This window comes from Nannospalax galili, unplaced genomic scaffold, assembly GCF_000622305.1.
Source record: "Nannospalax galili isolate Female #2095 unplaced genomic scaffold, S.galili_v1.0 scaffold59, whole genome shotgun sequence".
In the NCBI taxonomy this organism is placed as follows: Eukaryota; Metazoa; Chordata; class Mammalia; order Rodentia; family Spalacidae; genus Nannospalax; species Nannospalax galili.
In genome coordinates this window covers 179,636-189,436 of record NW_008344412.1, presented here as the reverse complement: position 1 = coordinate 189,436, position 9,801 = coordinate 179,636, and positions in this window count along the sequence as shown.

Below are 9,801 nucleotides of genomic sequence, written 5' to 3'. Positions count from 1 at the left end.
CCTGTGTATGTCTATAAAGTCATTGGGTAGATTTCAATGGTAATGTTTATCACCTCTACTAATTAACATGCTGTAAATTTTTATGCATCCTCCTCAAATACAATGCATTTTAAAAATATTGTTGATTTTTTTGTGTGTGTATATATCACACAGAACATCCCAAACCATCTTATTCGACTATATACCCACTTCCCAGATAGCACCCTCCCATAGCCTCCCTCCCCCAACTAGAGTCCATAAACTCTGATATTCCTGCTACTGTCTGCTGTGTTGTTGGCATCCCAGCCAATCCCCACTACTTGCCCTTCTGGTGAATCTAGTCAGCCTATCTAGAGGTATTATGGATATAAAATATATATACTAGGACTACACAGCTATATGTGGGAATGTACCCCACTTTCATGATGGTATTTCTTCTAGATAGGGAAAGATAAAATGTGCAGAGTATCAGCTGAAGCTTTAATACTTCATCTCTTTAAAGAAAATATGAAGAAAGTATATAACTGTGTCTGTAACATGGTGTTAGAATGCTAGCTTAGTGTGGGTTCAATTCCTATTGGGGGAAAATATAAGAAAGTTACTATCTAGATACTTGATGGGTATATAATTATCTAATACATTTCATAACATCTCATACTTGAAATGTTCCACAATTTAAATATTTTTAAAGGATTAGAAAATTCTAAAACCCTTTTTAAAAAACATATCAGTTAATTTTTAAAATTCCTATCACTGTACAAATGCTTCTACTTGATTAGTTTGCTAAATCCCTTCTCAACTTCATGTGCTCTTTTTTTAAACTCATTAACTCCACTAAGTGTGCACGGGGATAGGACTGTCTGCTGGAGCATGGGTAACCTCTCAGGGGCCTCTTCCCTGAAGAAAGCTGGCTCTCCAGCAGTCATCAATTGTCAGTTCCTCGGAGAGTGATGGAATTTCATGAAGATATCCCCCATGCATGCTAGGATTTTGGCTGGCTGGATCTTGTGCAGGTCTTGTGCATGTCGACACATCTGTTGTTTGTTCCTGTGTGCAATGGCAACATCCTGTAGGATAAATAGTGTTGTCCTACAGATGCCCGTTACCTCTGGCTTTTACAGTGTTTCTGCCCACCTCTTCCATGATGATTGCTGAGTCTTGAGGGTAGAGAGTGTGATATAGTGTGTCATTTAAATCTGAGCACTCCACAGTCTCTTGTTCTCTGCATACTGATGAGTTGTGGGTCTCTGTATTAACTGTCTTCTAGTGTAAAAAGAAATCTCTCTGATGAGGGTTGAGAGATGCAGTAGCCTATTGGTATAAAGATAGGAACTTAGGAGAAGTTTATTACTGTGTCCATTTAGCAGAATAATAGTATTAGGGTCTCCTCTAAGGCCTATGACCTGTCTACCCAATTAACAGTGCCAGGCATGAGTTCCATCTTGTGGAACAGGCCTTAAATTCAGTCAGAGAGTGTTCTGTTACTCCCTGATATTCCTGCCACTATCACACCAGGGGACATAGCTTACTAGGTCATTTGTTATTGCAGCTGACCAGGGTTCACAGCTGGACAAGGCTGTTGGTCATTTTGCTCCCCAGTGATGTGCATAGCACTTTCCAGCCCTGTTGAAGCTAGCCAGTAGGGATGAAGCTTTTAGGTTGATACTGGATTGATTTTTCCGTTATTCAAGTAGTGATGTTTTCAGCAATGGGGTCTTACCATCAAGTTCTCAAGGGTTACAAAGAGCAAAAGTAATATATTGTACAAATCTTCCAAATCCAACAAAACTAGGCAAACAGGGTTTCTTCAAAAGTAAAAAGCTACTTATTGCTGCTGCAGAATATATTTTGTTGCACCCTGTAGTCCAATGAGTCAAGGTCCCTGGGATGAAGATAGAGAGCTCTCACGGTCATTGGCTTTAGGTTAGAATTGTCTCACATTCTTGCCAGATGGCCCTCCCAGAGGGAGAGAGTGGTTGGGAAAATCCTTTAAATTAAGCATTTTGTTTTTGAGTGTCAAAATTAAGTAATGTCAGAGACTAAGAAAAATCATTTTAAAATGAGCCATAAAATCAGAGGTGTCTAGACAAAAGTAACATATGGCACATATGTCTCAAACCTTCTAATTTAGAATTCATTGATGTTCTGATGGATTTTATTTATATTAAATCAATTTTATTGGCAATAATTGGTTTCATTTTAAGTAGTTTTATTTAGCTACATTTATTATTTTCAATAATTAATAAATTTCTTTACATAACCCTAAGACTTTAGGGGACATTAAGAGTCAGTTAAAGAATCCTATGGTGTCTCTGGATGCTCTCTCCAGAAAAGTCTATACAATCACGAATACCGAAATGTTCCATTTGCTTTAAGGAGATGAGAGATCTACTAAACTGAAGCTCATCCTCATGATTTCAAAGACTGCAGGCTAACATATTTGCCCTAAATGGTTCCAAGTTTTTGTAGACAGTTCCAGTGAATGAGTGGTTGCCTGGCAATATCTTAAAATTATGGTTCATTATTACTAGAGAAGAATTTATTTAATTGGATTTAAATTAATTTATCGATGATTGTTTTTTTAAAGATGAAATGTTACTGGATTTTTTTGTAGATTGACCTGTAGTTTTAAAACACCTACATTCTTGCACATAAAATTGTGAAAATATTAAATAGAGAGGAAGGAATATAATTTTCAGCTACATTGTGATCTCTAAGTTTGATTTCTGTTTACTTTTAAGACAAGCTTGCCCAAAATAGAAACACAAGGCACTGAGTTCTTTTAGGTTCATTGCCTGCATTTACTGAGATTTCACAGTGCATGCTAATTAGTTATACTGAATTTTAATGAAACCAACATAAAAGAAAATGACTGGATTCTAATCATAATGCTATTGTGTCCTTGGCTGAGATCCCTAATTAATGCAACTATGTAGCTTACCCCCTTGCTACAGACAAGCATCTCTTCCTGGATTAGATTCAACACCTTCGTTAAACTCCCCTTTGCTTTATTTACCCTGTGGCTCCCCGCCACCCCCAGCTCATCCAAGATCGAAGACAGAGTTCCCCCAATCTGTACTACATGCACATGCAGTTAAGACTTTCTGTCCACTTGAATGAACACTGTTCCCTTCTTGGGGTATTATTCAAGTTAATCTAATGATCAGTTTTCTTTCTTATTTTTATTGAATTTCATACAACATAATTTGATCATATTTATACCATCTCCCCTATCTGAACCCTTGCCAGATTTCATGTACTCTCTCATCTATATTAAAGTCTATCTAGTCAAATTTGTGCCCCCAAACATCCTTCAGTGTGGATTCATCTACTGGAGCCTGGTTAACCTATCTAGCATCACACCCTTAGAGAAAACTGCCTCTCCCTTTCCTAAGAGTTTTTGTTGCCCATAGTTCCTCAGATAAGTTTGGAGTGCCTTACCCAATTCCCCACATTTGCTGGGATTTTGTCTAGCTTGTTTGGGTCTTGTGCATACTCTTGCAATTTCTGTGAGTTCATATGAATAACTTCCAACTGTCTGGAAAACACTATTTCCTTGTACTCATCTATCACCTCTGACTATTGCAATTTTTCTGCCCTCTCTTCCTCAATGGACCCTGATCTTTGGATGGCAATGATTTAATACAGGTGTCTTATTCAGAGATAAGCCCTCTGTAGTCTCCTATTCTCTGCACTTTGGTCAGTTGTTGCTTTCTGGGTTAATCAGTTCTATTAGTTTTTTCCTTTAAATCAGCTCACAGATTCTTAGACTACTGAGTGGTTATTGTATACATATGTAACGTTATCCATTTGAAAGTCCAGATCTGTTTATAGTAATAAAATGCACAAAGTAATGTTAAATTAAGGGACATGGCAGCAATTCATGTGGCTGGTATCTGTCAATAACTGATGTCTATGCTGTAGAACATATGAGGGGGTAGAAAGAAACTTGATTCTGTGATGGCTACAAAACTTATATAACTACCTAAAATTTTGTAGCTTTTGAGATTAGCTGCTCATGTGAACACTAATATTGCCATTGTCTTTTCTTAGAAGTTCCAACTTATCAATGATGAGGGACATGACACTGATAGTGATAACTAACATGTTGACTCCTGTTGGGTAAGGTGCTTTGTAAATGGGCTCTCTTTTGAGCTTTGCAATAGTTCCATAAGAAACTATACAATTCTTAGTTTTTCAAGGTCAAAGAATCAATTCAGGCTAAACCTTTGATTTAAGTTCAAGCATTCTAACCCTAGAGTTCATGTTCTTAATCACCAAGCTCTATAATACTTGTGATGGAACTGAACCCAACAGTCTTGTTTCTGTACCTTCTCCTTTGCTACCTTCCAAGTGCCATGCCATCTCAAGCAATCTCACTCAGTCTTATGGATTTGAATTTGTCTTTATTTTGACATTTTGAGATCATTTCTTCAACTTGATCTTTAGACTTCTGAACTGAAAAATAAAACTGAATTTTGAATGGGCATTTCAAATTGATCATATATAAAACCAAACAACTCCCTGTTTCTTCTTTCAAACCATCCTCTGCACCTTTCTCTGAAATCTTTACTACATTCATCTAGTTGTTCAATTGAAAATACTAGAGTCATTTTTGGCAAAGCTTTTTTTTATACCCACTCTCAAAGTCGTCAGAGCATATCTTAAATTTGAACAATTCTCCACCCCTATTCCTGTCCCACTGGTCTCTGTTACCACTGCCCCCCTTTTTATTAAATGCAGTGGCCTCCTAATGCACCTCTCTGCTGATCACAACACACAATTATAGTCCACCAGCTGAAGGGAAGCTGGTAAAGCAATTGTAAACTACCTACTTAAAAACACTTTTAAACAAAGCATGGCTTTCCCACTTCACTTAGAAATAGACCCTGGCATTAATTCTTTCCTTCTCTGCTCTATTCAGTACCCTATTCTTTCTGACCCCCAGAGCTGTGCTTTCTATCCTAAGTGCATTTTCTCCAAAGAGTTGCATGTTTGGCCCTTCCATGTCCTTCAAAGCTCTGCCATAATACCAGGTTTTGTCTAACCCACCAACATAAGAAAACTCCTTCCCCATACTCTGATGCTGCTTATCTACCTTAGCCTCCTTAATTTTTCTTCATACTATAAATTACCATCTAATTCTCTATGTATTTGTTTGTATTGCCCTAATTAAGGAAATATACTTGGTATATTTCCATACCCCAGTGCGTATAACCATCTTGTTTGTTGGTTGAATTAATGAATTACATTCCTTATATCAGAGTGTGTCCTTGTCATAAAACTATCCCCAGGAACATGTATTTTATATTACTCCTTTTTCTCATGAAATGTAATTCACGGCAGATCACAGTTCTTCATCTGAAAGAAGTACAGCCAGAAAATTATTTTAATTAAGTTCTGTTTTTATTTTTACCAAACAACTAATAAAGCATGCATTCTTAAATCTCATAATTAGCTCAATTATAGATTAAACTATGGTGGAATCAAAGTACACAATCCTTTTTTTTTTTTTTCCAAATTTAACAGTGTTTGTATTAATCAAACTGCTGCTAGTTCACACTTCTCTGCTCTGAGTAGCTCAGACCTCTCATTATGCTAAAATTATAGCAATGCAGATGTTTCCAGTGGCTGGATCCATCAGCATGATACTGTTTCAGAAAGGAATTTATCTCCTCCTGGTGTCTTATCTTCTGTTTAATACAGCAGGAGCCTTCTTCAGAGTATTGATGGTAAAAGAGAAAAGCCAAGCACAAATGATGCATATATTTAATGCTCCAAATAGCTTTGCCCCTTACCCACTCGGTGGTGTGGGAAGATCAGAGAAGTTTTTCTTGTTTTACTTTTAAGGTACTCCACCTTCTTAGTTGTGAAGCAGGAGGGAAAATTGTAACTCGGAGATATAAAAAATAACACCTGAAAAGTTAGGATGCAATGGAAATAAAAACACTGATAGTTATGAGGAGATGTTAATATTTAAGGTGATATCAGTACTCACCTTACGGAGTCTTTGGGGGTAGTTCTTTAAAGGAAATGATTGTGTGCGAAGGTACTCTGAAAACCCTGTTCTAGAAGCTCTGTTTTAGAAGCCTTGTTCTAACCTTTTCTAGAATCCCTGCTCTAGAAGCCCTTCTCTAGGCACTGGAGTTAAAATGCTTCCTTCTTCATGGAAGGGAAGATAAGCAAACCATAAATTTATGCCAATACCTGATTAAAATGAAAACAAATCACAGTAAGACATCCAGGAGTAAATATTATCCTCGCCATATATTGTGAAGTGAAAGGACTTGGATTATGGTATCTGTGACATACAGTTGACAAATGATCAGATATTCAAATAGGATGCATCTGGAAAATACTCCCTAGATCTATGTAGAACTAATGCTATATCAGTTCAAAGATATAGACAAAAGCTATAGATACTGTGCTGTTAAAAAAAAAGAGTATCATGGACTGGAGAGATTGTTCAGTGGTTAAGAGCACTGGCTGTTCTCACAGAGGACTTGGTTCAATTCCTAGCACCCACATGGCAGCTAACAACTGTCTTTAACTTGAGTTCCAGGGTAATCCAGTTCCCTCTTTTGACCTCTGTGAGCATTGCACGACATGGATGTACTTACATACATGCAGGGAATACACTCACACGTAAAATAAAAATAATAAATATTTTTTTAAAATGAACATCGTGACAAACATTGCTTCCTCAGAGATGCTTACTCTAGTCATACATCTTACATTATTCTCTATTCCAAGTTTATTTCATGCATTCACATTTGTTCACATGCATACACACATGCACACACATACAGAGACACACACACAATATTTGCTATCTATTAACTTTGAAGTACTTATTCGGATTGTCTGGCCTGTACTAGAGTATCAGTGCAGAAACATTGGTCAGCTTACTCTTCTTTGTATCTCCATTAAAAGAACAGAGGTTGGTTTAAGTTGATGGTTAAGATTAATTAGATGTGTTATAAAGTGAGTTTATTACGTAAGGCTCTATCGTGTAAATGCATTATGGAATGTGTGCCAAACTAGAAGTGCTCAGTGCCTTCAGATTATTCTTTTCTTATAAAACATGATTGACAAAATGAACTTGTAAATGTCCACTGAAGCAAATGCCTGTCTTTCCTGCTTAACCAGTCCTATGCATCAGTCTGTGCACGTGTAGCATCTATGGCTGCCTATAATTCTTAATATTTTAAATACTAAGACATAAGCAAATACCACTTTGCAGTATTTTCAGCCACAATGTTTAGAAACAGATTTTATGCTTATCAAATTTTGTTCTTATTTCAAATCATCTTAAGTAGAGTAGACTTGATTATCATATCACATTTGAATGAGAACACAAAAGTGAGAGAAATGAGTTTTAATTCTGATTTCCTGTTTCTCGTAGAGAATATACATTTTGCCTATGAAATAAACAAATGCAGCAGCATTCTAAGTTGTAGATGTATGCCTTTGAATATGTTGTGGAAGAAGGCTCAGCGAGACTTGATCCAAGTGTGTTCAGATAAACAAGGGCTTGGATGCTCCTGACCTTATATGCCTGAATAAATGGCAGGCTCAGGAGGAAGAGCGCTCACAGGTGTGCCCTTGATGAAGCATTTTCAAGCTTCATGTGGACACACACAGCTGTTAGAGAGTTTGGCATCCAAAAGAAATGCCAAGCATGTATGTCTCAGGGGTACTTGGGACACAACCTCAGCAGGCAAGGAGTGAAAAGACTCATCATTAAGAAAAATAAGAAGTCTTCTCTTATGACCTTTAATAAGGCTTCAAATATGCTTTAGAACTATGAACTACTCTTTTTATGAAGAATTCTCTTCCAAAATATTTATCTAAAAGCTGTAAAGATTTTCTAGCTTATGTTTAAAGAAACACATACAGTCACTTCAAAATAAGACAAGTTCCTGTAAGTTTCCAGAAATACCATTGTGCAAAGTTGCTTGAAAGAGTGAAATAGAGTTGCACTACTTCTTGATGTCATGAAACAAATTCAATTCCAAACAGTAAATCACTTCGTGGAGATTTTTCTGAAAACACTGTTTTGTAAAATGTATATATTTATTAATTTTTGAGAACTTATACAATGTATTTTGATTATACTCACCTCTCTCCCAACTCCTCCCAGGTCCACCCCCACCTCCATACCACCCAACTTAATGTCCTTTTCTATTGAATTTTTGAGATTTTCATGCAAAGTAATTTGATGGTATTTAAATCTCCTCTATCCATACCTCCCCTTACTGTCCCCTGCCCAATGCCCAATTTAATGTGTCTGATCTGTGTTCCCAAATACCCTTCAGTGTCCTATTTTCTTTTAAAGCACATCCAATACAATTTATGTTGTCCAAAGACTCGTGAGTGTACATGGCATCCCTTGGATTTTGTCGAACAATCAATGGACATACCCTTTGTCAGTAGTTACTCATTTAGAGGTGGGACTTCACACTCACCTCCTCCCTCTATGCTGGATTTTGTTTGAGCTTAAATAGGTCTTTTGCGTACTTCTCATAAGCTACGTGAGTTCATATGTGCACCTGACCTGCCGAGTCCAAAAAGCCCTATTACCTTGCAATCACCCACTACCTCTAGGTCTTAATAGCCTTTCTGCCCCCTCTTTGAGACTTGGGGCTCCAGAGGGATGTGATATCTATGTTGATGTCTCATTTGGGGCTTAGCACTCCACAGTCTCTTATTCTCTGTAGACTGGTCATTTGTGGGTCGTTATGTTAATTCTTATCTGCTACAAAAAGAAATTCCTCTGATGAGGGTTGAGAGTTATACTAATCCATGGGTATAATGATATGCCATTAGGAGTAGGTTTAATACTATTTTCATTTAGCAGAATAATAGTACTAGATTCTGACCTATGGCCTGTGACCTATATATCCATAGGTCCTTGGCCCTAATAATAGTGCTAGGTATGGGTTCTATCTTATGGAGCAGGCCTTAAATCCAATCATAAAGTGAATGGTTACTCCTATGATATTTGTGTCACTATTTAACCAGTGATAATGCCTTACCAGGCTTGTCATTATAAGCCGCAAATTCCCCAGCTGGCAATGATTGATGGTCACTTCTTTCTTATGGTAGTGTGGATAGCACCTTCCACCACTATGAAAGCTAGCTAGTAGGGATATAAGGCTTCGAGGCCAGTTTAAGCTTGATTTTTTCATGTTCTCTGACTCAAATATTTAGTGTCTTCAACAATAGTGTCTTCAGCAATACCATCAAGTTTTGGAGAGTAATCATTAACAATGAAAATAGCCAATAATATTTGGGATCTATGGGACCCACTGGTCAATAATTCCAAAAGAGATAGCCCATTCTTGGAATTGGACCTTTTAATTGCTAGCCTCTGGTATCTAGTAGCAACACTGTCCCCTGCTATAGGGTAACTCCATTTAAACTCTTGTACATGTGTATAATTTAGAAAGCTTCTCAATAGTAGGTTTCCATATGAATTTTCGAAGTGATAGGAGATAGAATGCAGTGATTTAAAGGGGTAAAGGGAGACAATATAGCAGGAAGGGTAAAATTGAGTGGGAAATTTGAGGGCAGGGTAAGGGAAAGACTTTGGAGAGAGATAACTAGCTCGAAAACAGTGTTTTTAAACAGAACTTACAAAGACAGCCGTGTTTATAGTAATTTGCTCATGATAGTCAAAAGAATACTTAGCTGAAATCAGCCTACTTATCATCATCCAGAAAACAGCTAAAGTAACTAGCATGCATTTGTATAACTTGAAATAATGACAATTGGAACATTGTGCATACATCAATTTTGGAGAAACAATTACATAAATAT